Source organism: Schistocerca nitens, chromosome 7 (assembly GCF_023898315.1).
Source record: "Schistocerca nitens isolate TAMUIC-IGC-003100 chromosome 7, iqSchNite1.1, whole genome shotgun sequence".
In the NCBI taxonomy this organism is placed as follows: Eukaryota; Metazoa; Arthropoda; class Insecta; order Orthoptera; family Acrididae; genus Schistocerca; species Schistocerca nitens.
Genome location: NC_064620.1, coordinates 149469888 through 149497123, shown reverse-complemented (window position 1 = coordinate 149497123; position 27236 = coordinate 149469888). Strand labels below are relative to the sequence as shown.

General features: G+C 40.3%; 1 protein-coding gene across 1 annotated transcript in view; it reads right to left on the bottom strand.

The window, feature by feature from the left end:
* Window positions 1-11132: 11132 nt before the first annotated feature.
* Window positions 11133-27236, bottom strand: part of LOC126195258 (RNA-binding protein 42-like) — a 358082-nt gene continuing 341978 nt past the window's right edge. The window contains exon 7 of the mRNA XM_049933783.1: window positions 11133-11278. The gene's annotated coding sequence lies outside the window, so the exon portion shown is untranslated. The remainder of the gene's footprint in view (window positions 11279-27236) is intronic.

Below are 27236 nucleotides of genomic sequence, written 5' to 3'. Positions count from 1 at the left end.
TTCGATTTCTGGCTGGGTCGGAGATTTTCTCCACTCAGGGACTGGTTGTTGTGTTTTCCTAATCATCATCATTTCATCCCCATCAACGCGCAAGTCACTGAAGTGGCATCAAATTGAAAGACTAGCACCCGGCAAATGGTCTACCCGACAGGAGGCCCTAGTCACATGACATTTACATTTATTTACCTTTGATCAAACAGTTGACACTGAAATGAAAAATGAGATGGAGCCTTTCAGCAAAATTGTATACTGTATTGCATGACCTGTCTCAGAAATGAAAATTCATGCTGTAACGGGTTACACGAATGGCTTTTGTGTGAGACTCATGATGATAATTTACTTTCAAAGGTAAAACTGGTATTTAATCAAACTACAGGTATGTGTGTGAGTGGGGGGGGGGGGGGGGGGGAAATTATGTGCACGCAAACATTTTTGTACATCATGAAGACAGCAGGAAATTTCAGCTCTGAAACATATCTACTAACTGATAGCTATCAAACATATGAGTATTATATAAGCAGGCACACTCTATATTTTCTTTCTATGCACAGAACTTCCTGCAGTGCCTTATGGACATACCTTCTAAAATCTATTTGTATTACCAATAAAACGAAACATGTTGTTTTCTCATGTGTACAGAGTTACAATTTTTAAATCTGAATTTCTCCCACGCATTTCTTGCATAGGCGATGTGTCACTACCAAAATACAAAGTTCTTACAATATAGGCTAGCATATTAATAAGATTTTTCTGAAGATTTCAGTCTATATTATTGCAAGGCCAAAAAAAGGAAATCTTTTCTGTACATCAGGCACCCTGTTGTGGTGTAGCTCACGGAAATCCTACCTGTTTCTCAGCAACGAATTGTAAATGAATTCTGTACTTTCTTCGATGTTTTATTTCTGCAGTACTTTTTTATTCCACTTATTGCATCATGTAAATGTATATGACTTAAATGTGTAATTTTTGAATGCAAGTGAACTATTTCGTGAAGGTAATTCAAAAAATTGTACAAAATTTTATTATGCTGCATTATTCTTGAACTCTAGTCATATTAGATAAGTAACTTTGGTGCAGTGATGTTTGTGGTAATGGTGCAGTGATTGTAACATGTTACATGGAAGAATAAATGCATGCATTGCCCGTAATTTGTAATATAAAGTTCCCTCATCCATAAAAAGTGAGTCTGTGGACTTTTCAGTGAAAAGAAATGTGCCTTCGCTCAGGTACCAGCTAATGGTACTGCTGTCTAGAAGGCATTAGAAATACAATTGTGTGCTGCACTAAGAGAATAAGCATTTTTCTCTCCATCATTCTGAACAATTTTATATACTGGAAGCAAACCATTGTTAACTTGTTTAGCAACTGATGACTTTTTTTTAAAGTAATTTTATGTTGTAACTACAGACAATAACACTTTGGGTTACTTTGGAAAGCAATTGGTCCAAACATAGAAAACCTGATAGCTTTTCCCCTTTGTAGACATTGTATTTGCACATTTTGCATTTTGTATTTACATTTTTGTACTCATGTTAGATTCTTACACATTGTGGTATATTTTAGCAGATTTATTTGCAATTACTTGCATGTAAAACATGAATAAAGTTTCTGCTGTGTAAATTCTGTTTACAATTAATAGATGTGTACTTTGTAAAATAGCCATGTACTTTGAAGTCTTTAGCAGTAATTTCCTGTACCACTTACACGGGACCAATAAAACTACTTTTTCTTCTAGATAAGTTGCTAAGCTTTTTTCCCCATTTGTATTGCAGCAAAACATCTTAATACTGTACCACAGCAGCATTTAATCCAACAATTATTGAGAGCGATCCCATATCCTCATTGTTCACTTACCAAGATGGTTTGTTTGGAAAGGACACGGCTGATCGTACTTGCCAGTCTAAACTAGTGCTCCATTTCTAATGATCTTGTTGTCAAGGAAACATTAAACTGTAATATTCCCTCGTTTGTTGTTTTCCATCTTCACTTCTAGTGTACTACTTTGAATTGTCCAATTTTTTTATGCAGATTTTAGCTTTCCATAATTTCCTAAATCACTTAATGCTAATGCTAGGGTAGTTCCTTTAAAAAGTACAAAACTGATTTCCATCCACATCAGTGTCCAGCCAGGCCCAATGACCTCTTTGTTCAAAGGGCACTGAACTCTTTCAAATTGTATTTTTCTCCATTTGATCTTTCTTTAGCTTTCCTGTTTAGTATATTGTGTGTGTGTGTGTGTGTGTGTGTGTTTCAATTTTTTTAACTTTTTCTTTACGGTAATAATGGGCACCTGATGACTCAGCAGCTACCCTCTACATGCAGTTCAGCAAGTCATCATATAGGTGACTGATAGGCCATCCTGTCAATGTTTTTTGGTTTCTTGGAAAGCCGTTATTCACAGTTAAGGTGGTCAGACATATAGTTAGTATTCTTGTAAGAATAAGTTATAGGAGATTTGTAAATCATTTTATCACTAAAGGCAATAACTCATTGAATAGTAGAGGTGCTACTGTATTTACTCGAATCTCAGCCGCACCTGAGAAATGAGACTCGAAATGAAGGGGAAAAAAATTCCCGAATCTAAGCCGCACCTGAAATTTGAGACTCGAAATTCAAGGGGAGAGAAAAGCTTTAGGCCGCACCTCCAAATCGAAACGAAGTTGGTCCATTGTAATATGAGACACAATTTAGGTTGAATGTGTGACGATACAGTTACAGTAGTTTGGTTCGAGTCGTCAGCTTAGCAGTTAATCTTTACCAGGTAGCCAATTAGCCATTGCTATGCGTCAGGCGCTCCGTCCGTATTTATACGGGTACCCTTCCTTTTTCGCATACTTCGTCTGGTTTGAATTGATTGCTTATTTTTCTTTGATCTGATAAGTGCCGTTCTCTTTGTTATAGGTGTTTACGTCACTCTAAGCTGAAAATGCATTACTGTACTGTCATGCATTGTTTGTTGCATTCTGATAATGAGTGTTTATGACCTGTCACCGCTCGCGGCATGGCTTGCTTTTGTGCACGCTACCGCCGCTTACAATTAAAAAAAAAAAGAGATAGAGGAATCGTTTCATTAGCGAAACAATGGCAAGAGACTGCTATTTGTTGTTACTTACACTGCTGCTTTCTTTGATAATGATCTACAAGAACCAAATAACAGACAGCGTATGATAAAGGATGTTCTGAACGAGAGTTTAGCGAAGATTTTTCTACGTTTGAAAATCTTTGCAGACGCCTCTTTAGTACATTACATTCTGCACTGAAATTATAGTCATCTCAGATTTAAAAATCTAGTCAATTGCCGTACTTCATTTCTGACTTCATCACTATTAGGCATAAGAATAATACAAATATAAACATGGCATGATATGTATATTCTTCCGCATTTGCTGTTGTCTCACTCTAGTTTCGTAGTTTATTAGGCAGACAGGATTTAAATGAGTTAGCAGCAAACACGAAAGAATACATGGCAAAATGTTTATATTCATATTATTCTTATAGTGAAGAGAATACTGCATGCGATTCACAATTCATAAAGTTCCTATAAGGAACCATCTCTTTGCACAGGTAGGAAAAAATTCAGAACGTAGAGTTGGCCATATTGACAAACATCACAAACAGTTTTGCCAGTCGGATTTTCGCAGTACATTGAAATGCTGCAACAGTCGAAGATGGACAATACAGAACATGTGTTTACTTTGTTGGATAATGTATGAAAATGCAGTGGTCGAAACTCGAGGCGGAGGAAAAAAGCTCTCATCTTCCAACTTTTTTTTTAATTTATTTACTGACGCAGAGGGTTTGGTGCCAGTATTTATCTTTGTGCCTGCAAAGCATACCTGTGTAGCGCTACATATATCCAATGGCAGAAGTTAGTTGTGGCGGCACCTACCAACATTTTTCAGAACTTCCGCTTACTTTGCATTCGATTCTAAGCTGCAGGCAGTTTTTGGATTACAAAAACCGGAAAAAAAGTGCAGCTTAGATTCAAGTAAATACGGTAAGTTGTTGAAAGGCAGATAAACAAGACAGTGAATTTCTCTAGACTTTGGACTAATCATTTTTCAGAGCTACAGAGTACACACAAATATAACAACCTCCCCTCCGCAACATACACACAACACATGCCACAAACACCTGTACGACTACATTGTGCCAGCATTGCAGCTTGACTGGTATGAGGAGTTGTGCAGTGTTGGGTGGGTGAGGAGAGAATAGTCACAAAATGGGTTAGAGGGTTGAAGAAGCACGTCTGACAGTTAGGAGGGAGAGGCAGCAGATGCACAGCATAGCAATGTGACTGGGGAGGAGGAAAGGTATGGTGCAAGATGGGATGTGATGCAGAGGTTAGCAAAGATTGGAGACATGGTGGATTACAGTATCAAAGAATGTGCTGTACGGATGAATTCTATCTACGTAATTCAGAAAAGGATCCAGGTGGCACAGGTACCAAAGCAGCCATTGAAATTGATCCTGGTGTGCTAAGGAGCATGTTTTATCACTGATTGCTCAGCTCTGCTGCTAGCCATTCATTAAAGTGAACAGTTGCTTGGTAGTTGTGCCCATGTAAAATGCTGTGTAGAAGTTACAGCAGACCTTGTATATGATATGACTGCTTTCGCAGGTTACTCTGCCTTCAGTAAGATAGGATAGGCCTGTGATGGGGATAGAAGTTGCAGCATTAGAAAATTGTAGCGAAATGCAGGAAGATCTGCAGTGGATAGGCACTTGGTGCAGGGAGTGGCAACTGTCCCTTAACATAGACAAATGTAATGTATTGCGAATACATAGAAAGAAGGATCCTTTATCATATGATTATATGATAGCGGAACAAACACTGGTAGCAGTTACTTCTGTAAAATTTCTGGGAGTATGCATGCAGAATGATTTGAAGTGGAATGATCATATAAAATTAATTGTTGGTAAGGCGGGTGCCAGGTTGAGATTGAATGGAAGAGTCCTTAGAAAATGTAGTCCATCAACAAAGGAGGTGGCTTACAAAACACTCGTTCGACCTACACTTGAGTATTGCTCATCAGTGTGGGATCCGTACCAGATCTGGTTGACGGAGGAGATAGAGAAGATCCAAAGAAGAGCGGCGCGTTTCATCACAGGGTTATTTGGTAACCGTGATAGCGTTACGGAGATGTTTAATAAACTCAAGTGGCAGACTCTGCAAGAGAGGCGCTCTGCATCGCGGTGTAACTTGCTCGCCAGCGTTTCTGGATGAGGTATCTAATATATTGCTTCCCCCTACTTATACCTCCCGAGGAGATCACGAACGTAAAATTAGAGAGATTTGAGCGCGCACGGAGGCTTTAAGACAGTCGTTCTTCCCGTGAACCATACGCGACTGGAACAGGAAAGGGAGGTAATGACAGTGGCACGTAAAGTGCCCTCCGCCACACACCGTTGGGTGGCTTGTGGAGTATAAATGTAGATGTAGATGTAGATATGATGCAAGTGACAAAATATTGGGTCTGAGTGTGGCTTAAGGATGGACAAGGGTATTACATAGATTGGGTGGGTGGCCGAATAGCACTTTAGGAAGGATTGATAGGTTGTTCCTCATTTCCAGGTATGAAGCCCTAATAAAGGATGTGGTCCAATTGTTCCAGTGTGGAATGATACGAGGATCGTTCAGTAAGTAATGCCCCATATTTTTTTTCTTAGAACATATTTACTGTTAAGAGTCAGAATTTGGTGACAATTTACATCAACATGTGTTGTCCCTGTCCTATTTTTCTACGTAGTCTCAGTCACGTTCTACGGATGTACGCCAGCATTGTGGAAGAGCATGTATTTCCTGCTGGTAAAAGCTCTTGTCCTGTAAGCGTAGTCATGTTTTCACTGCATGACTAACACTATTGTTATCTTCAAAGTGTGTTCCCTGTAGAGAATCTTTAAGCGGCCCAAAGAGTCTGGACTGTAGCATGGATGAGGCAATGAACAACCCAATTTGGAGATGTGTTCCCAGATTCTCAGACTTGTATGTGGGTGTGCATTATCGTGTTGGAGCAAGGTTTCTGCTGGATTCTTGTCCGATCGAACATGTTGGAAACAGTTCTTGAGTTATTCAGAGTCTTTAATATGCCTCTGAATTGACGGTTGGCCTTCTTGCCATCACTTCCACAAGAATGTTGCTATCAGAAGACTGTCACCATGACTTTTCTGGCAGAGGGGTTGTCTTGAATTTCTTCTTTTGTGGTGAATGAAGGTGATGCCACTCCGTGGACTGTCTTTATGTTTCCGGCACTAAGTGGTGCAACCAGCTTTCATTCCCCGTAACAGAAAGGCCTCTCTGTGGGTCTCAAAATGCTCCAACAAGTCAGACTGAATCTTGTGGTCCACCGTGAGTATTCGTGGAACCCATCGTGAGCACCTCTTTGAATATCTGAGTGTCTCAATCATTGCAGATGCAGTTCCAATGCTGACCGACAACTGTACAGCCAGTTGTCGAGTTGTGATGCACCGGTCGGCACGAATAATGGCATCCGCACAATTCAGCATATCTGGAGCAGTGGCTGTGACAGGACGTCCAGAGAGTGGCTGATCATGGAGCTCTGTTTCTGCATCTCCTGAGGCTGTAACTTTCTTTACCTGTCGCCCAACTGTACTCGTATCAACTGCAGCATTGCCATACACTGTCACCCAAGTGTTTATAGATGATCATCATGATTTCTTTTTCTGCACACAAGAATTCAGTAACAGCCCACTGCTTGTAACGTGAATTGTATGTGAACGCCATTTTGACACTGTACTATGGCTCTGCCATCTGCCAGAACGGTTCAAAGCTTCACCAACGCACAGAACAAACAACAGATGTGAAGCACCGACAAGAACATTTGTCTATGTATATTAATAGCTTTTTAAAAAAATATGGGGCATTACTTATTCAACAACCTTCGTATTTAGGTAAGGATGCACCTTTGTAGCTAGTTCTTGGAGGTGGTTAGAGAAATTGGGTCATGTGAGGATATGACACTGGAAGTCTGCCTGTGAATAGATCTGGAGGATGTCAGCCTGTGAAGACCTTGGTAATACCTTCAGCACACTGGACAAGGTATTTCTCATAACTGCAGACATGCTGTCCTGAGTGGCCTGTCTATATGGAAGCAATTTTTTTATGTGTACTAGTAAGTTATATTTTAACTTTCTTTTGAATGTATACAGTTTCTCAATTTTTTGCTGGCAGCTTATTACAGATGTTCACATCAGAATACAGAACCCAGTCTGAACATTAGATAAGGAGGAAAGTTGCACATGCAAATTATTTTTGTGCCATGTATTGCGGTTGTGTAGCCTGTATTTCATCTCAAGCTAACCATTATTACTAACCACAAATACCATTAAGAAGCAAGAGATGTAAGTGCAACAATTCCAATACATTTGATGAAGCCTCTGTATGACTTAGTCATTCTGTTTTACACAGTATTCTTACACTTGCTTCAGGGAAAGTAGCATTACCATCTGCATATACAACTCAACATAAAGAGAAATACTTGCAAATGTAAAATATGCCAAAATGCCAAACTGAGTTGCTTGATTAATTTATATGTTAAGTTGCTGAATCCTGCAAATGCAGTGACTGCCTTCTTTACTTGTAGTACGCTAAAAACAGTGCTATGGTTTGTAACGATTCTGCTTTATATTCATATTTTTTCTCAATGTTACCAAATATGGCACAATACTGCTGGAGGGTACAAAGATGGACAACTTCAAGTCTTTTACACAGCAAACAAAGACCTGGCGGGGCAAGCATCATGAAGATCAGTCAGAAGCCCTTCTTTGGCGGAAAACCTGAGAGGAAAATTCAAAAAGGAACATTTTATGTAGTTCAATGTGCTCTTACACTGTTATATTTATAACAAACTAAAAGTGTGATGTTTTATTTTAGGCAGAAAAGTAACTAATATGTTTTTTTTAATATTCTGAACTGCAGAAGGATCTAAAATTAGCATAAACAAGTTGATTGAAAGACAGCCAATGATAGTGATTCCTGGTGGTGCCAAGAGTGGTGGAAGAGATACATATGTGTGTCCATGTGAGACAGGAGGCAGTAGATTGCCAGATGTGGGAGCTGGACTGTGTGAGCGACCAGGAGACAGCTGGTGCAGCCACTACAACATGGCTCAGCGAAAGAGGTTGTGAACCTGGCCCCACCTGAAACTTCCACTATAGGCAATGCTTTCACTGTCATTTTGGAGAGTCCATTCAGAATTAAGGGCTTAATCAGCTCTTACTGTCCAAGTTGCAGGAGTACTGATCTCAAAGTAAAGATGCCTACCATTCACTGCACCACATAATGGAGATGATCCCTGTAGATTCAGAGATTAGCTGAAGAACACTTTATTAACTGACACTGTAGAAATGGTTCTTTTTCATGTTTGCTGGGGATATATCATTCAGAAAAGCTATCTCAACCAGTGAATTTTCATCATCTTAAAACACAGTAAATTACTGACTCTGTCCATTCTGCAAACTTTATCTCAAAACATTACATAGGAAACCATATCAAGAGCAACATTGACCTTCCAACTACCTAGAACTGGGAACACAGTAATTACAAACCATAACTTAACTACGTTACATACATTTCATTAGCTTCATTCTGTCATTGTTGTGGTTTATTGTTGGAGCTGTAAATGCTAGTATTTCAGTACTAAAATTAGAAGTTATTATTATTTTTATCTCATTATACACATATGGACATGGCTCCTTCCATGTAGTTGAAAGTTACCTTTCAGTAGGCCAATGAATTGTGGTCTTATTTGGCACAATGGTAGTGTCAAAACAAGAAATTTTTACTTGGCAATGAGTCCACTACAAGAGAGAGCGCGTGGAAGAGCAGGGGACAGCTGCAGAGAGTGAAAATGGTGAAGATTGTGGCCCGCCCAACTGCCACTGGCAGAGATTTTTACTGCAGAGTTTACAACTCCCAACAAAGTGGGAACAGGAAGTGCTGCCTGGCTACTTTCAGTCATCATTAACTTTGCTTTGAACATGCAAATACACTCCTGGAAATGGAAATAAGAACACCGTGAATACATTGTCCCAGGAAGGGGAAACTTTATTGACACATTCCTGGGGTCAGATACAGCACATGATCACACTGACAGAACCACAGGCACATAGACACAGGCAACAGAGCATGCACAATGTCGGCACTAGTACAGTGTATATCCACCTTTCGCAGCAATGCAGGCTGCTATTCTCCCATGGAGACGATCGTAGAGATGCTGGATGTAGTCCTGTGGAATGGCTTGCCATGCCATTTCCACCTGGCGCCTCAGTTGGACCAGCGTTCGTGCTGGACGTGCAGACCGCGTGAGACGACGCTTCATCCAGTCCCAAACATGCTCAATGGGGGACAGATCCGGAGATCTTGCTGGCCAGGGTACACCTTCTAGAGCACGCTGGGTGGCACGGGATACATGCGGACGTGCAGTCCTGTTGGAACAGCAAGTTCCCTTGCCGGTCTAGGAATGGTAGAACGATGGGTTCGATGACTGTTTGGATGTACCGTGCACTATTCAGTGTCCCCTCGACGATCACCAGTGGTGTACGGCCAGTGTAGGAGATCGCTCCCCACACCATGATGCCGGGTGTTGGCCCTGTGTGCCTCGGTCGTATGCAGTCCTGATTGTGGCGCTCACCTGCACGGCGCCAAACACGCATACGACCATCATTGGCACCAAGGCAGAAGCGACTCTCATCGCTGAAGACGACACGTCTCCATTCGTCCCTCCATTCACGCCTGTCGCGACACCACTGGAGGCGGGCTGCACGATGTTGGGGCGTGAGCGGAAGACGGCCTAACGGTGTGCGGGACCGTAGCCCAGCTTCATGGAGATGGTTGCGAATGGTCCTCGCCGATACCCCAGGAGCAACAGTGTCCCTAATTTGCTGGGAAGTGGCGGTGCGGTCCCCTACGGCACTGCGTAGGATCCTACGGTCTTGGCGTGCATCCGTGCGTCGCTGCGGTCCGGTCCCAGGTCGACGGGCACGTGCACCTTCCGCCAACCACTGGCGACAACATCGATGTACTGTGGAGACCTCACGCCCCACGTGTTGAGCAATTCGGCGGTACGTCCACCCGGCCTCCCGCATGCCCACTATACACTCTCGCTCAAAGTCCGTCAACTGCACATACGGTTCACGTCCACGCTGTCGCGGCATGCTACCAGTGTTAAAGACTGCGATGGAGCTCCGTATGCCACGGCAAACTGGCTGACACTGACGGCGGCGGTGCACAAATGCTGCGCAGCTAGCGCCATTCGACGGCCAACACCGCGGTTCCTGGTGTGTCCGCTGTGCCGTGCGTGTGATCATTGCTTGTACAGCCCTCTCGCAGTGTCCGGAGCAAGTATGGTGGGTCTGACACACCGGTGTCAATGTGTTCTTTTTTCCATTTCCAGGAGTGTATTTAAAACCAGGTCTGGTAGCCATAACATTGTTGTGAACAAAAGGAAAAGGTGCTTGGTGCATTATAGGTTGCAATTTAAATATAGTGAGTGTTAGTAAACGATACAGGTTTTGTAACACATGTATGTATTTCTGGACAAATCCTGCAGTGCTACTGCACTTGCACTAACTGCATTTCTGCTATAAAGGGACAATATGAATCGTATTCATAAGGTGTGTGTGTGTGGGGGGGGGGGGGGGGGGGCTGAGAGACTACTTCTGCTTATAATTTATGTTATATTTGAAATGCAAATCCATCCATTATATTGCTGCTTCTGATGATAAATTAATGACAAAAAAATTATCTACATGTATCTTCTGATTGGAACTCGTATCTACTTATTCAATCTATGCTCCACATAGAAGCTTATATTCTTGAGGACATCAAAAACTAACAATGCTCTGTTGATCTTACTATGAACGACAACTGAGGAATCTGAAAACGAGTGTGCATATATGAGCTTTAGACAAAAGAAATGGCTGCTATGTGAGATTGACTATCAGTGACACAAATATTAACAAAGTTTAATGCTTTTTATAGAAAACCAAGCAGATCCTACACAATTCATCTTTTGTGCACTGTTCCAATTATGGCTAAAATAAAAATATATGTGTTTTCAACAATGTATCAGAAATAAATTCCAGGCACAGTGAATGTAAAACAGATAATGTATGTTTTGTATGTACAGTATTTGTTTATTCACACGTATAAATTACATACAAAATTTGTGTTAATAAACACATTTTCTGTGATCGTAACAAATATTTCACAGGTTCTCTCAATTTTCTTCTCATTTTCTCCACTAGGTAGGAACACCTGAAAATCAGAATAGTTGTTTTCAATATAAGTGATAACACACACATCAAAAGAAGTTTTGCATCAGCCCGGTTCCCAGAACACCTGAAGATAGTCGTTGATTGTGGATATTGAATCACAGACACAGTCCCTTTGACTGTTCTGAGATGTCACTAAACCCACCCAAAGGTGTAAACAACCTTGCATGAGCAGCACCTTCCATCAGGAAGGAGGTACGCGGCTCGTGTTGTCTGTAGTTCAACCATGCCTAGACAGTCCATACCACGGCTCAATAACATCTTCACTGTTACTTTGTGCCAGGAAGGGCTCTCAAGAAGGGAAGTGTCCAGGCATCTCGGAGTGAACCGAAGCGATGTTGTTCGGACATGGAGGAGATACAGAGAGACACGAACTGTCGATGACATGCCTCGCTCAGGCCGCCCAAGGGCTACTACTGCAGTATACAACCACTACCTACATATTATGGCTCAAAGGAACCCTGACAGCAACGCCACCATGTTGAATAATGCTTTTCGTGCAGCCACAGGGCGTCATGTTACGACTCAAACTGTGTGCAATATGCTGCATGATGCGCAGCTTCACTCCCAATGTCCATGACGAGGTCCATCTTCACAACCATGACATCATGCAGGCACAGTATAGATGGGCCCAACAACATGCCGAATGGACTGCTCGGATTGGCATCATGTTCTCTTCACATAATAGTGTTGCATATGCCTTCAACCAGACAATCATAGGAGACATGTTTGTAGGCTACCCAGCCAGGCTGAAAGCCTTAGACACACTGTCCAGCAAGTGCAGCAAGGTAGAGGTTCCTTGCTGTCTGGGGGGGGGGGGGGCATTATGTGGGGCCAACGTACCCTGCTGGTGGTCATGGAAGCTGCCATAATGGCTGTACGATACGTGAATACCATCCTCTGAGCGATAGTGCAACCATATTGGCAGCATGTTCGTGGGGCATTCATCTTCGTGGACAACAATTCATGCCCCCATCATGCACATCTTATGAATGACTTCCTGCAGGATAATGACATCGTTCGACTAGAGTGGCCAGCATGTTCTCAACACATGAACCCTACTGAACATGCCTGGGATAGATTGAAAAGCGCTGTTTATGGACGACATGACCCACTAACCGCTCTGAGGTATCTATGCCGAATCACCACGGAGGAGTGGGACAATCTGGATCAACAGTGCCTTGATGAACTTGAGTATAGTATGCCATGACGAATACAGGCATGCATGGTGTAAGAGGATGTGCTACTGAGTAGCAGAGGTACCAATGTGTATAGCAATCTGGACCACCAACTCTGAAGGTCTTGCTTTATGGTGGTACAACATGCAGTGTGTGGTTTTCATGAGCAATAAAAAGGGCACAAATAATTTTTATGTTTATCTCTATTCCAATTTTCTGTACAGTTTCCGGATCTCTTGGAACCGAGGCGATGCAAAACTTTTTGATTGGTGTAGAATCTTAAGATATGGAATTATTATAATCAGAACAACATAATTAAATACACCTAGCCCCCCTATATATATATATATATATATATATATATATATATATATATATATATATATATATATATATATATATATACTGAAATAGAGTGAGGAAAAATGAAACTATATGGCAATGCTCATTATTGCACCAAAGGAAAATTCACATGGAAAAAAAAAAATATAAAATTAAAGTACATAATGGCTAGCCAGTGCTTACCTTGAGATGGAAAAATTCTAAGAACTGCCTTGAGGCACACAAAAGAATTACCCAAGCTGTTGGAACTGTTAGTTCCTTCTTCAGAAGTTTCTCAGTGATTCCTCAGTAAAAGTAACCATTCACATTAACTGATATATTACTTAATTTGATCATAAGTTTGCGACAATAAACAGCTTCCAGAGCTGCAAGGTTGGAAGGGCAAAATACAGTCAACTTATTTGCTTGGTCATGAATAAGATTTTCGTGAACATAGGGACACCTGGTAAAAACTACATGAATTTTACATTCACAATTTTTGATCAGAAGATGGCACAATATTTTGTTTCATTATGGGGAGCTATTTGATGAGTTGTGATAATACTTTATAAGTGTAACATTTAATCAGAACTACAGAAGCTGATTCTAATGGCCATTGGAATCATGACAAATATGGCAGTTGAAGACTTAATGCTTAAAACAGAGGGCATGCCTGACTGCATTTCATTTGTCAGGCTTAAGAGGAATCAGAAACAATAGCACCAACGCTTTGCTATGCACAGTGTTTACTTGTAGACTGCATCAGTGACTGCAGCCTCAGTTAAGTGTGATCCTCAGATCAGTTGTGCAGGGACAGACTCAGAATTTTTACAAATCACTGTGGAGAAATGACTAAACAATAATTACTACATGTCTGAAGTTGTGATTAAATTGGAACACTTTTCAAGCAATGGCTCATTTTTTTGCAAGATGGTCAGTAACATACATTTGATGTCTAACACTAACAGTTTAAAAGGAATCTCTTGTTTGGCCACAAAATGTCATTGCTTTTGGCTTTGGACAATTTCCTACATTTATCTTCACCTGTAATGCCAACCCAGTTGGTCTCAATAAGAAAGTACCTCCCCCAGCCTAACACGGGAAAACATATATCTGTTGGGCTTCCTCGTAATGTCGATTAACTCATTAGCACAAATGCAGTTGTACTGTCACAGACCAAAATGTTCATTTCACTACAATAAAAATTAACAATTAGAAAAGTTGACTGCTTGTAATCTCCAACAAATCACCAGACACACTGAACCAACACAATGTAGTGACAGATACTTTTGCCTACTGACTGTACTGGGCAAAGTATATAGACAGTTTTTCAAGCAGTTTCCTCAGATTCACAATATAGTGACACACACAAATAAAGCAGATGGACCTAGACAAATGCAACATCATTACTTTGATTTGTGACTAACAATCTCACTCTAGCAGCAGCCCATGTGGCTTGCAGGAGTGACATATTCAACAGCACTGAATCAGTATAGAATTTGTGCAAGGATGATTTTTAGTTTCATGCATGCCTGAAAGAACAGACACTGTTGATCATGCACAGCTGTGCGAAATTGTTCAAAACTAATTCACTGCAAGCATGTATTACAAGCCTATGTAGGCATACAACAACAACAACAACATTGGTCTTGATTCCTCGTCTCATTTTTTCCTATTGCAGGAAATCAAGTAAAATTTTGAGCATTAGGTGATGAATTTAGTGGACTATGATGTAAGAACGTAGACAGTGTGAAATATGGAGGTTTGCGTCGGTCCATGGAGTGTGCACAGATAGCCAAAGCGGTTAAGGCGAGCACTCACAATAAGCGGGAAACGCGGGTTTGAGTCCTGGTCCACCACAAATTTACATGTCACTATTGGATAGTAGATCTAAACCTAGTATAGCTTACGTCAAATATGGAGATTGCTGGGTTTGTAACCAACAATCAGATAAGGCCGCATTCTTCACTCAATGTCTGGTGGTGCGGGCTTTGTCAGTAATAATCATGTGTGACTGATGTACCAGGCTTCAGGTTAAATAACTAAAAGACAAACTGTATGGAAACATAATTTTAATGATACAAAATTGGTCACATATTGTAAAGTCTGAAAAATAACATCTTAACTGTCCAGTAAAATGAGTTGATTTACTTCAATTTCATGTCCTTCAATAGGCGATTCATTCAAACACATACATTTAGGTAGTGGATTGTCAGGCAATAAACTACTGTTGTTCATTACTTCTTCATACCACTTAACATTTCCAATCTCATTCTACTTCTCACCATAGTGTTTTGCTAGTAATGCTTGCATGTCTTGTATCCTAGACACACTTACTTTTACTCCAATCTTAAGTTCTTTAGGGTCAGTGTCTATTGGTTTTTCCTCTGCTTTCATGACACACAAAGATTGCTCAGTTTGAAAGTTATAGTTTTGTTCACCACTGACATGTACTGACTTTGGTTTCTTGGTCAGAACTGACTTTTTGACTTGTTAAATCTTGGATTGGCCCAATCCTTATGGTTCCATGCTTACTAATACTGCTTAGTAATACAGCAGCCTTGAATATTATGTGCTTTGATCTGGAATCTCTGGAAATGGTATATTTTTTGTGTATCATATGACATTACAGCTACCTTATCATCTAATTTCTTTACGACACGAAAAAATCCTGATGCCAAAGTTTTGTGTATCATAATTCTGTTTTCAGTTTGTTGCAGATAGATGCAGAATACACTGGTCATCAATATGTCTCTAAAAATGTCATGAACTTGTGAGGTCACACGGTAGAACTAAGCCTTGTGATTGGTGCCTAGTGGAGGTGGCTGTTTTTGTCAGCAACATATTTTATGCTTGGCTGATTTTGTTGTTGTTGTTGTTGTTGTTGTTGTTGTTGTGGTCTTCAGTCCTGAGACTGGTTTGATGCAGCTCTCCATGCTACTCTATCCTGTGCAAGCTTCTTCATCTCCCAGTACCTACTGCAACCTACATCCTTCTGAATCTGTTTAGTGTATTCATCTCTTGGTCTCCCTCTACGATTTTTACCCTCCACGCTGCCCTCCAATACTAAATTGGTGTTCCCTTGATGCCTCAGAACATGTCCTACCAACCGATCCCTTCTTCTAGTTAAGTTGTGCCACAAACTTCTCTTCTCCCCAATCCTATTCAATACATCCTCATTAATTATATGATCTACCCATCTGATCTTCAGCATTCTTCTGTAGCACCACATTTTGAAAGCTTCTATTCTCTTCTTGTCCAAACTATTTATCGCCCATGTTTCACTTCCATACAGGGCTACACTCCATACAAATACTTTCAGAAACGACTTCCTGACACTTAAATCTATACTCGATGTTAACAAATTTCTCTTCTTCAGAAACGCTTTCCTTGCCATTGCCAGTCTACATTTGATATCCTCTCTACTTCGACCATCATCAGTTACTTTGCTCCCCAAATAGCAAAACTCCTTTACTACTTTTAAGTGTCTCATTTCCTAATCTAATCCCCTCAGCATCACCTGACTTAATTCGACTACATTCCATTATCCTCGTTTTGCTTTTGTTGATGTTCATCTTATACCCTCCTTTCATGACACTTCCATTCCGTTCAATTGCTCTTCCAAGTCCTTTGCTGTGTCTGACAGAATTACAATGTCATCAGCGAACCTCAAAGTTTTTATTTCTTCTCCATGGATTTTAATACCTACTCCGAATTTTTCTTTTGTTTCCTTCACTGCTTGCTCAATATACAGATTGAATAACATCGGGGATAAGCTACAACCCTGTCTCACTCCCTTCCCAACCACTGCTTCCCTTTCATGCCCCTCAACTCTTATAATTGCCATCTGGTTTCTGTACAAATTGTTATCAGCCTTTCACTCCCTGTATTTTACCCCTGCCACCTTCAGAATTTGAAAGAGAGTATTCCAGTCAACATTGTCAAAAGCTTTCTCTATGTCTACAAATGCTAGAAACGTAGGTTTGTCTTTCCTTAATCTAGCTTCTAAGATAAGTCGTAAGGTTAGTATTGCCTCACGTGTTCCAACATTTCTACGGAATCCAAACTGATCTTCCCGGAGGTCAGCTTCTACCAGTTTTTCCATTCGTCTGTAGAGAATACGCGTTAGTATTTTGCATCCATGACTTATTAAACTGATTGTTCGGTAATTTTCACATCTGTCAGCACCTGCTTTCTTTGGGATCGGAATTATATTCTTCTTGAAATCTGAGGGTATTTCGCCTGTCTCATACATCTTGCTCACCAGATGGTAGAGTTTTGTCAGGACTGGCTCTCCCAAGGCCGTCAGTAGTTCTAATGGAATGTTGCCTACTCCCGGGGCCTTGTTTCGACTCAGGTCTTTCAGTGCTCTGTCAAACTCTTCACGCAGTATCGTATCTCCCATTTCATCTTCATCTACATCCTCTTCCATTTCCATAATATTGTCCTCAAGTACATTGCCCTCTATATACTCCCTCCACCTTTCTGCTTTCCCTTCTTTGCTTAGAACTGAGTTTCCATCTGTGCTCTTGATATTAATACAAGTGGTTCTCTGTTCTCCAAAGGTCTCTTTAATTTTCCTGGAGGCAGTATCTATCTTACCCCTAGTGAGATAACCCTCTACATCCTTACATTTGTCCTCTGGCCATCCCTGCTTAGCCATTTTGCACTTCCTGTCGATCTTGTTTTTGAGACGTTTGTATTCCTTTTTGCCTGCTTCATTTACTGCATTTTTATATTTTCTCCTTTCATCAATTAAATTCAGTATTTCTTCTGTTACCCAAGGATTTCTACTAGCCCTCGTCTTTTTACCTACTTGATCCTCTGCTGCCTTCACTATTTCATCTCTCAAAGCTACCCATTCTTCTTCTACTGTATTTCTTTCCCCCATTCCTGTCAATTGTTCCCTTATGCTCTTCTTGAAACTCTGTACAACCTCTGGTTCTTTCAGTTTATCCAGGTCCCATCACTTTAAATTCCCACCTTTTTGCAGTTTCTTCAGTTTTAATCTACAGTTCATAACCAATAGATTGTGGTCAGAGTCCACATCTGCCCCTGGAAATGTCTTACAATTTAAAACCTGGTTCCTAAATCTCTGTCTTACCAATCTATGTCTTACCATTATGCTGATTTTGTAACCGAGACAAATGTTTAAAAATGATCTTAAAATGCTTCTGCCCATTTTTATCATTATAGACTACAAGTATTGGATTCCCTACACTATTCACTCTTGAAATCTGTTATTATCTCAAATTGTAAAAAAATGGAGTTGGCCATCTATGGAAATAGGCTACAGAAATAATTGAAAAACACAAATATTTGAGATTTTTCAAATATGTATTCGGGATGGTGTCTACTGGATGGGTAGTAGCAGCAGCATCAGTAGCCCACATCTGTGAGTACTCAGATGTGGCTTAGAATAGTGCACTGTATTTTGTACAGCTGTGGCTAGTCAACTGTGTCTATTCTTTCAGACATACAAGTAAGTATTACAAGTCTAGGCAGGTACATGTCGATAACAACATCGGTTTCAATTTCTAATTCTCTCATTCACCCTACTGCAGAAGTCCAAGTAATGTTGCATAAGGTGATACATTTAATGGACACCGATATAAGGATGGAGGTTTGGGTCAGTCAGGGGAGTGTGCTTGGGCAGCTGAACTGTTTAGGGCAACCACTCACAAAAAGCGGGAAATCTGGGTTTGAGTCCCAGTCTGGCACAACTTTTCATAAGTCACTATTAGGTAGTAGGTCTCTATCTAATACAGCTGACAAGAAGAAATTCAGACAGCAAATTAATCTTGATGAGTTTTAGATTAAAGGGGCAGGCAAATATTTTACACCTTCTCAAACATATAAATGAAGTGGATGAGTTTTTGAGAAAGATATGCAAAAAAATTGTCATATTCCTTCATTCAGTGTGAATCAATCAACCTACTCTGAAGAACTCACACTGTAAGATGAAGCAATAAACAGCACATTAACTTTGCTTACATTTGCACTTATTGTACTATACGTATCATAAGCCAAAACAATGCTATATTCGAAGACGTTTTATTAAGATACACTGCTGGGCACCGTAAATGCAACACCAAGAAAGACAAGAGGTAGCGCAACACAATTTATTTTGTAGATAACATGTTGACCAAGTATCAAATGATTACGTTTACAGACGTCTGTGACATGTGGTTCCTGCCAGAATCAGTAGCCAGAGTAGCCGCCATTGTTGGAGATCACCGCTGCCACACGTCTCGGCATTGAGTCAAAGAGACGTTGGATGTGTTCCTGGGGTACAGCAGCCCAAGCAGCTTCCACACGTTGCCAAAGATCATCTGGTGTGGTAGCTGGGGATGTAATCTGGGTCACTCGTTGAGCAACCATGGACCACATGTTTTCTATCGGCGAAAGACCCGGAGAGCGAGCCGGCCAGGGAAGCAATTCAATCTGGCTATTGACGAAGAACCTTTGGACAATGCGTGCCACGTGTGGTCGCGCATTATCCTGTTGAAATATGGCTGTGGCCGAGCCCTGAAGGTAAGGAAGGATAACTGGCTCCAGCACCTCGGATATGTATCGCCGGCTATTTAAAGTACCGGCAATGCATACTAGAGGCGTGCGAGAGTAATATCCAATACCGCTCCATACCATAATACCCGGTGCAAGACCAGTGTGGCGGTGCATAATGCAGCTCTCCAGTATCCTCTCTCCACGGTGTCTCCACACTCGAATCCGACCATCGTGGTGCTGCAGACAGAAGCTTGCCTCGTCAGTAAAGACAACGTCATTTCATTCTGCCGTCCACATCCGTCGTCATCACACCATTGGCGACGGAGACGTCTGTGGTTCTGCGTCAATGGTAGACGAAGCAATGGACGTCTTGCGGACAGACCACTCTGCTGTAAACGGCGTCGAATGGTACGCGCAGACACTGGATGATGCGTTACAGACGCAATGTGCTGTGCTATGGTTCGGGATGTCACTGAGCGATCCGTCACTGCCAAGCGCACAATTTCCCTATCAGCACGTGCAGTGGTGCACCGAGGTGAATGCGATCGATCACGTCGGTCCGTCGTACCCTCCTGCATCCAACGGTCACATATCCGCATTACAGTTGTTTGGTTTCGTCCAACACGACTAGCGATTTCTCTTTATGATAATCCACAATCTCGGTAAGGCACTATCCTTCCTCTGTTGAACTCGGATACTTGATCAAAAGATGTTCGCTGTTGTCTACGAGGCATAACTGATCGTCTTGTGAAACAACCACAAGGTAAACACACGTGCCGAACGTACACTCGTCGAAATCGCCAAGCCTTAAATGGCGCTATGAGGTGGCGCCACAGACACGCGTGATGTGCGTCTGCGCTGAAATTCTAATCAGTTGCATATCTCATCGCTACAAACTCATGGTGTAAATTTCACTTGATTCGGATGCTTCCTTCAGGGTGTTGCATTTACGGTGGCCAGCAGTGTATTATTTTCTGGTGCTATTATTTCGGCTACATGGCCAATGTCAAGCTACCTGCAAACATATGGAGTTGTTAGTGCATCTATCAATGTCTGTTGCTAACTATTAACAATTTCATATAAATGTGCTGTAGTACTTACTTCCATAACACTTTGTTAATGCTGCCACAGTCTAATATGCTGTATAGCTACTTCTTGTAGGTGTAGTGCAAACATAATTGTTTTTCTCTAGATGTGCAACATTTCAGTAGTGGAATTTGTTAATGATGTGTTACAGAAGTAAATACTACATCAGATATATGTAAAATAGTTATTAGTTACAGACAGACATTGATAGATGCAGTACCAACTATTATGTTTGCAGATGGCTTGACAATGACTATGGAGCCGAAATAGTCTTATAGCATCAGACAATAACATCTTAACAAAAAAACTTTGAATATAGCAGCATTTTTTTGGCTTACTATACACATGATGTGTTTACAAGACACCTGTAATATATTAACTGTGTTGAAGGGTACAGTGGTGGATTAGCAGATGACATTCACTACCCCAACCAGTTGTTTGTACAAAGTCTTTGAGTAGCGTATTGTTACTTGTGGAAATTCACATGCAAGTTAGTATTTAATTTGAATTGTCTCCAGAATGTCTTCTTAACACAAGTATGATGTACAAATACAAGTATCATGTTCACAAAGAAAAATTTTCTGTCTTGGTCACACTTTACTATTCATTGTTTTGATTACTCATTTCCGCTAATTGCCATCATCACATCTGTCATAAGAGGAAAAATAAAACATGGTATATACAATTATTTACCCACATTACAAAAACATTATTTCAATAAATCGTAAAAACGAGAAATGATCGCAAACAAATAGGCCACAAATACAGTAATAAACATGAGTAATACATACCGAATACTTCAAATCATCAATACAATGTAAATCATCAAATAGTATGTTCTCTTACAGGGGCAGGTGCATACCGGCAGCAACACAGTCACCAGTAGGAGGCAAATTATTCAACAGCCACCAGGTGGTGCTCAAGGCACACTGCCAACGCACTCTATCAAACATGCATAAAATAAAAAATCTAATACATTAAGTAATGATTAACATGACAAACGAATATGGATTAATACATGTGCATCTATATGGTTCTCGTGATATTTTAACAACTTTATGTAACGTAAGATTTGTAGAACATGTGCAAAATATTGCAGCACCAAATGCAATAGTCAACAGCAGAATATAATACAAAGCAATGACACAATCATAGGAAAGTTACTCCAAGGCAGTCAGTCCACAATCCCAATAGAACCAATACAAATTGCACGGAGGTAATGCGGCTGGCTCGACAAGTAACTGAAATGTCATAACAGATCATAAAACATGTCTCAAAACCAATTTTTACTAAAATACGTCGACTCTTTTAGCACTCATTGTGACTGCCTTTTTCTATGGGAATATATCTCGAGTTCTTCCAAAGTAATTGAGTACATGGGCTGTGGGTGCTTTGTGTGCGATTTGAAGGCTTTCTGTAATAGGGTCTGGATCACAGTTCTTGGAATGGTTCCCCAAATCAATCTTGTCAGATCATACGTATGCTCCCTATACCTTGTTGCAAAATTCCATCCGTTTGACCTCTATTAAATTTTTCTCAGTCCCTACATTTGAGCTTATACATTCCATACCTCAAAATTCGTTTTCATTATTTTCTACAGAATGACATGATATCTAAATTTATATTAGTATGAAACCCAACTTTTTAGATGATTTTTTTAACGGTTTCATGACATGCTTACAAAGTGGCCATTATACAGGGTGCCCCAAAAGGAATGACCCAATTCTAAATAGAATTATTTATTAAGGAAGAAGGGCTTAACACCAACAAATTACATACTAAATTACTCAAAAAAGACAGAAGTTTATAAAAATCCATCATAAATGTTCAATATGTCCTCCATCGGCTGCACGGGCGACATCTAGCTGATAGCCGAATTCATCCAGAACTGAGCGTAAGGTGTCTGCTGTCACTGAAGCTACATCAGCTGATATTCTGGTTTTTAGTTCATCAATGTCAGGAGGTAAGGGAGGAATGTAAACACATTGTTTAACATATCTCCACAGGAAGAAATCACACGGTGTTAAGTCAGGGGACCTAGGAGGCCGAGAGTATAAAGCCTGGTCTCGCTGTCCTGCACGGCCTATCCAACATTGAGGTACATTGGCATTGAAGAAACTGCACACACTGTTGTGCCAGTGCAGTGGTGCTCCATCTTGCTGATAGAAGAAACTGTCAGAGTCAAGTTGTGGGAATAACCAGTTCCGTAGCATTGCAAGGTACGATTGTCCTGTTACGGTGTCTTCCTCAAAAAAGTATGGTCCATAAACCTTGCTTTGTGAAGCCACAAAAAAAAATTCACTTTTGGTGAATCGAGTTGGTGTTCAATTGTTTCATGAGGATTTTTGAGCCCCCATTTACTCACATTATGACAGTGAACCTTACCACTAATATGGAAAGTTGCCTCATGGCTCAATATCAACTGTGACATAGAATTGTCATCTTCCATGTCCTCTAGAATAGCATTGCTAAAGTCCACTCACTTCACTTTGTCAGTATCTTGAAGGGCTTGTAACAGTTGTAATCGGTACGGTTTGAGGGCTAAACAACACCCTAACACACGTCACACGGTCATGCGTGGTAATGCAAGTTCTCGGCTAGCACAACACGTAGACTTGTGGGGGCTCCGCTCACATTCTCATTGGATTTGTTCCACTGTTTGTTGTGGCTGGACAGGACTTTTGCGTTTACAGAGGCACCCTGTTTCTTCAAACTGTTTATACCACCATTGAATGTTCTTTGGTGATGGTGGTTTAGCACGAAATCGAGTATGAAACGCCCACTAAACTGCAATCGCTGATTGAGCACAACTAAATTCAGTAACACAATACACCTTCCGTTGCACGGAAGCCGTATTGTGCAAGACTGGCTGCTTGCTCCAGGTCAGTGCTTGCAGTGATATCTAGTGGATTTTTTCTGAAACTCTAGACCATGCCGATTACATTTAGCACTGTTTCAGTTACCTAGTGACATTTGTCTCAATATTATTACAAGTTAAAATTGGGTCATTCTTTTTGGGACACCCAGTACATCATATAGATAAACTTAGTTTTGGTTGCTGTTTCTTTTTCATGTTTCCTCTTTCTAACTTTAATCTTTCTGTACAGCCCCAATACACTAAAACCATTAGCCATCGCTACCTGTGTAATTACATCTAATTCACTTTCAACAGCAACATTATTAAGAGGTTATTTGAGGAAAGTCTTTTATCACTGACCTAAAATAAGCTGATTTGTGGGAATCTGTATGACACAGGCTGCATCAATAATCACATCTGAAGTGGTTGGTTTTCAGAAAGTGTCAACAGAGTGTGTCCCATTATCTTCCTCTAACAAAAGATCTAAAAAGCTTTCTTCTTTTTAAATCTCTACTGTGAATTTAATTTTTGGTTGCATCAACTTAAATTTCTTGGCAGTGTCATTAATGTCCAAATGCGTCTCTTGCACAAAATTATGACGACACTTGACCTATCTATGATGAAAAATCATTCTCTGAAAATATCAGGTTGTACTCACATTAGCCCCTTCGATATTTAATTAATGAAAAATCATAGGACACTATGAACACTTTCCAAAAACCAACCACTTTAGACATCATTATTAGTGCAGACTCATTTCACCCAAATTCCTACAAATGGGCATTTTAGATCAATGATCAACACACTCTTTGAATTAACTCCTGATAATGTTGCTACTGAACATGAATTAAATATAACTACACAGGAATAGATGACTGATGGTGTTAAAAGATGTAGTGTATAGGGGGTGTACAGAAAGATGAAAGATAAAAGGAAAAACTATGAAAAGCAAAAAGAGACCAAAACTAAGTTTGTCTCTCATCTCAAAGTTGGATTTTTTACCAATAGGGGTGCATCATTCCATACAAAATGTATAAGCTCAAATGCAGGGATTGCAATAAATTTTATATAGGCCAAACTTGCAGGAATTTTGCAACAGTGTATAGGGAGCATATGTACAAGCCCAACAAAAGTGCTTTAGGGAACCATTTAAATTCCAACAAGTGTAATCTAGACCTTATTACAGAAATTCTTAAAATCCTATACAAAGCACACAAATGCCATGTACTCCATAGAAATAAATACATATATGTATATGTGGGCACTAGTAGTAGCAAACTATCAGTATTAAATACAAGTAAAACATCATGCATTTGAAACTCACAGGAAGTGAAATGCATTCTTTGAAAAATCTCTGGCATACATGAAAGATTGCATTACAAGCTGAATAAGAAAGACAGTTGAAACAAAATGGCTGTGTCCCTAGCTGTGTGCATCATAGAAGAAAAGTGAGTAGAAATATGAGTTTTGTGGTCGGAGGGTGTAAAATCTCAACAAATCCATAGAAGGATGTTGCAAAGGTATGGAAATAGATGCATTAGTGAGAGAATAGAGTACACGTCAGTAGATGTATTTAAAAGTCGATGTATGCCAGTCACAAAACAGCAATGTTCTGGTCATCACTTTACGACCATTCCTGACAAGAACGCGGGAAACTCTTATGCTATGTTTCGTGAGAACCAGTGCATTTCTGTAAAAGTTTTAGTCAGGAAACAGTATCACTGTCGATCTGCTCAGACCACTATTAATGAGGTTGTCAAGAACCACTTATTGTGTGCACGATGGGAGCCCAAGATGCTCACAAAATGACACGTGTTCAGGATGCCACATCATCTCTGATGCAAACTGAAGGACAAGGTTTTCTGACACGTACTGTCACAGGAGACAAAACCTGGGTGCATCACTATGAACCTGAAAGCAAAAGACAGAATTCAGAATGGCAACACCCATCTTCTCCAGCCAAGAAGGACTTCAGGTCTCAGCCGTCTGCCACAAAGTTCCTTTTCATCCTTTTCTGGGATATGAATGGGCTGATTTTGAAGCACTATCAGCAAAGGGTGAAACAGTGAACAGACCCACTACAGTGCCATGTTGGGGACTGAGCTAAAGCCAGAAATATAGAGCTGTCGCACAGGACTTCTGTCTAGGGGCATTCTTATCCGTCATGACAATGTATGCCTCCACACCACAGCTGCAACTCTTGCTGTCATTCGGAGACTGAGATTTCAGGTCATACCACATCCTCCGTACAGTCCTGAACTTGCTGCTTTGGATTACCATGTGTTTGGACCCCTGAAGGATGCTCTCAGAGGACGATGATTTGAAAGTGATGATGAAATTAAAGCAGCGGTGCACTCTTGGTTGTGGGCACAGCCGGAAATCTTTCATTCAAGTGGAATAGAAAAGTTCCTTCATTAGTATGAGAAGTGTATCAAAACGGAGGGGAGTTATGTTGAAAAATAAAATCTTGTTTGTATCTGTAAGGGAAGTATATGCTTCACAAAAAATAGTTTGCTGTTACTTTTTGAATCACCCTCATACTTAGATGTGATCTAGTTACTATAAATTATCAATTTGTGTTTACAATAATCGCATACAATATTTACATTTCTGGACATACCATGACATTATGTTTTTATGAAGAAGATACTGACATCTGCTAAACCAATTCTAAACTTCTGAAGATGACAGATTTATTTGTCAAAATTGGTAATGAGTAATAAAATATAATTGCAACTAATGACTGAATTTTATTGTGAAATGTATATACTACAGTTGCTGAAAATTACAGCCATGAATAAAATAATAGCTTGAGATATATTCTAACAGTAAAAGGCAGTCACAACGAATGATAAACGAACAGACACGTTTTAGTAAAAATTAGTTTTGTGACATCTTTTATGACCTGTTACGACATCTGAGTGCCTTGACACCAGCCCTCCCTCACCTCCACCTCATTTCTATTGGCTCACATGGCGCGTACACTGGCTGCCGTGGAGTCATTTTCCTATGATTTTTATTATATCCTATTGCTGACTGTTTTCTGCTGTTGTTGGGCGTCATTTTAATCATTACTTAACATACTAGATTTTTAATTACATTTTATTCATGATCGATAAAATGTGCTGTCAGTATGCCTCAAGTGCCATATAGTAGCTGTTGAATAATTTACCTCCTTACTGGGGACTGTAAGAGTATGTATTGCTTGACGATTTACATTGTATTGATGTTTGAAAGTATTTGGTGTGTATTACGCATGTACATTACTATATTTGTTTTTTGTCAGCACTTGTCATTTTTATGGTTTACTGAAAAATGTGCATCCAAGAGTGAGTTATCTCTTCTTACGAAAAATATTTTTGTGACATCTGATTTCTTCCCAACATCACCCCTATCCCTCCATGTCTCTGAATGTTCCAATGATGCAGATAGAATAAGTTATACAGAATCGGCTCAAAATTTGGAGGTGACAAATTACGTGATGTGTAATACCGTGTCCTACGTGAGCAACAGAAGTGACTGACAGCGAGCGACTTCTGGATATGCGACACTCCAGCGACAAGCAACAGAATCGGGCGAAAATCTCAGGTGTCCTGCGTGCAAGTGACCATGTCGCGCTACAAGATGGCTGCTTAGAGACAATCAGCTGTTTCTATAAAATGGCGCCCCTAAACTGTATAATACTGTAGTTGGAGAGTAAGGCTACAAAATTAGGTTTACTTAAGAAAATAAGGTGAAAAGGAATGCTGTGCATGAAATTTACAAATGGAGGAATCTCCATGGAGAATTTCATAAATATCATCAACTATGAAGATCATCAGACAAATTCTTCGAATATACGTGAATGAGCAGAGGAGCATTCGACTATCTCATTAGTAAATTAAATACGAATGTTTTTTTTTACATGATCAAGAACTTTTAACCACCAATAAATGCAGAAGAATGACTGACTAGATCTCTAACTAACCTAAAAACACACATAAACACACAGC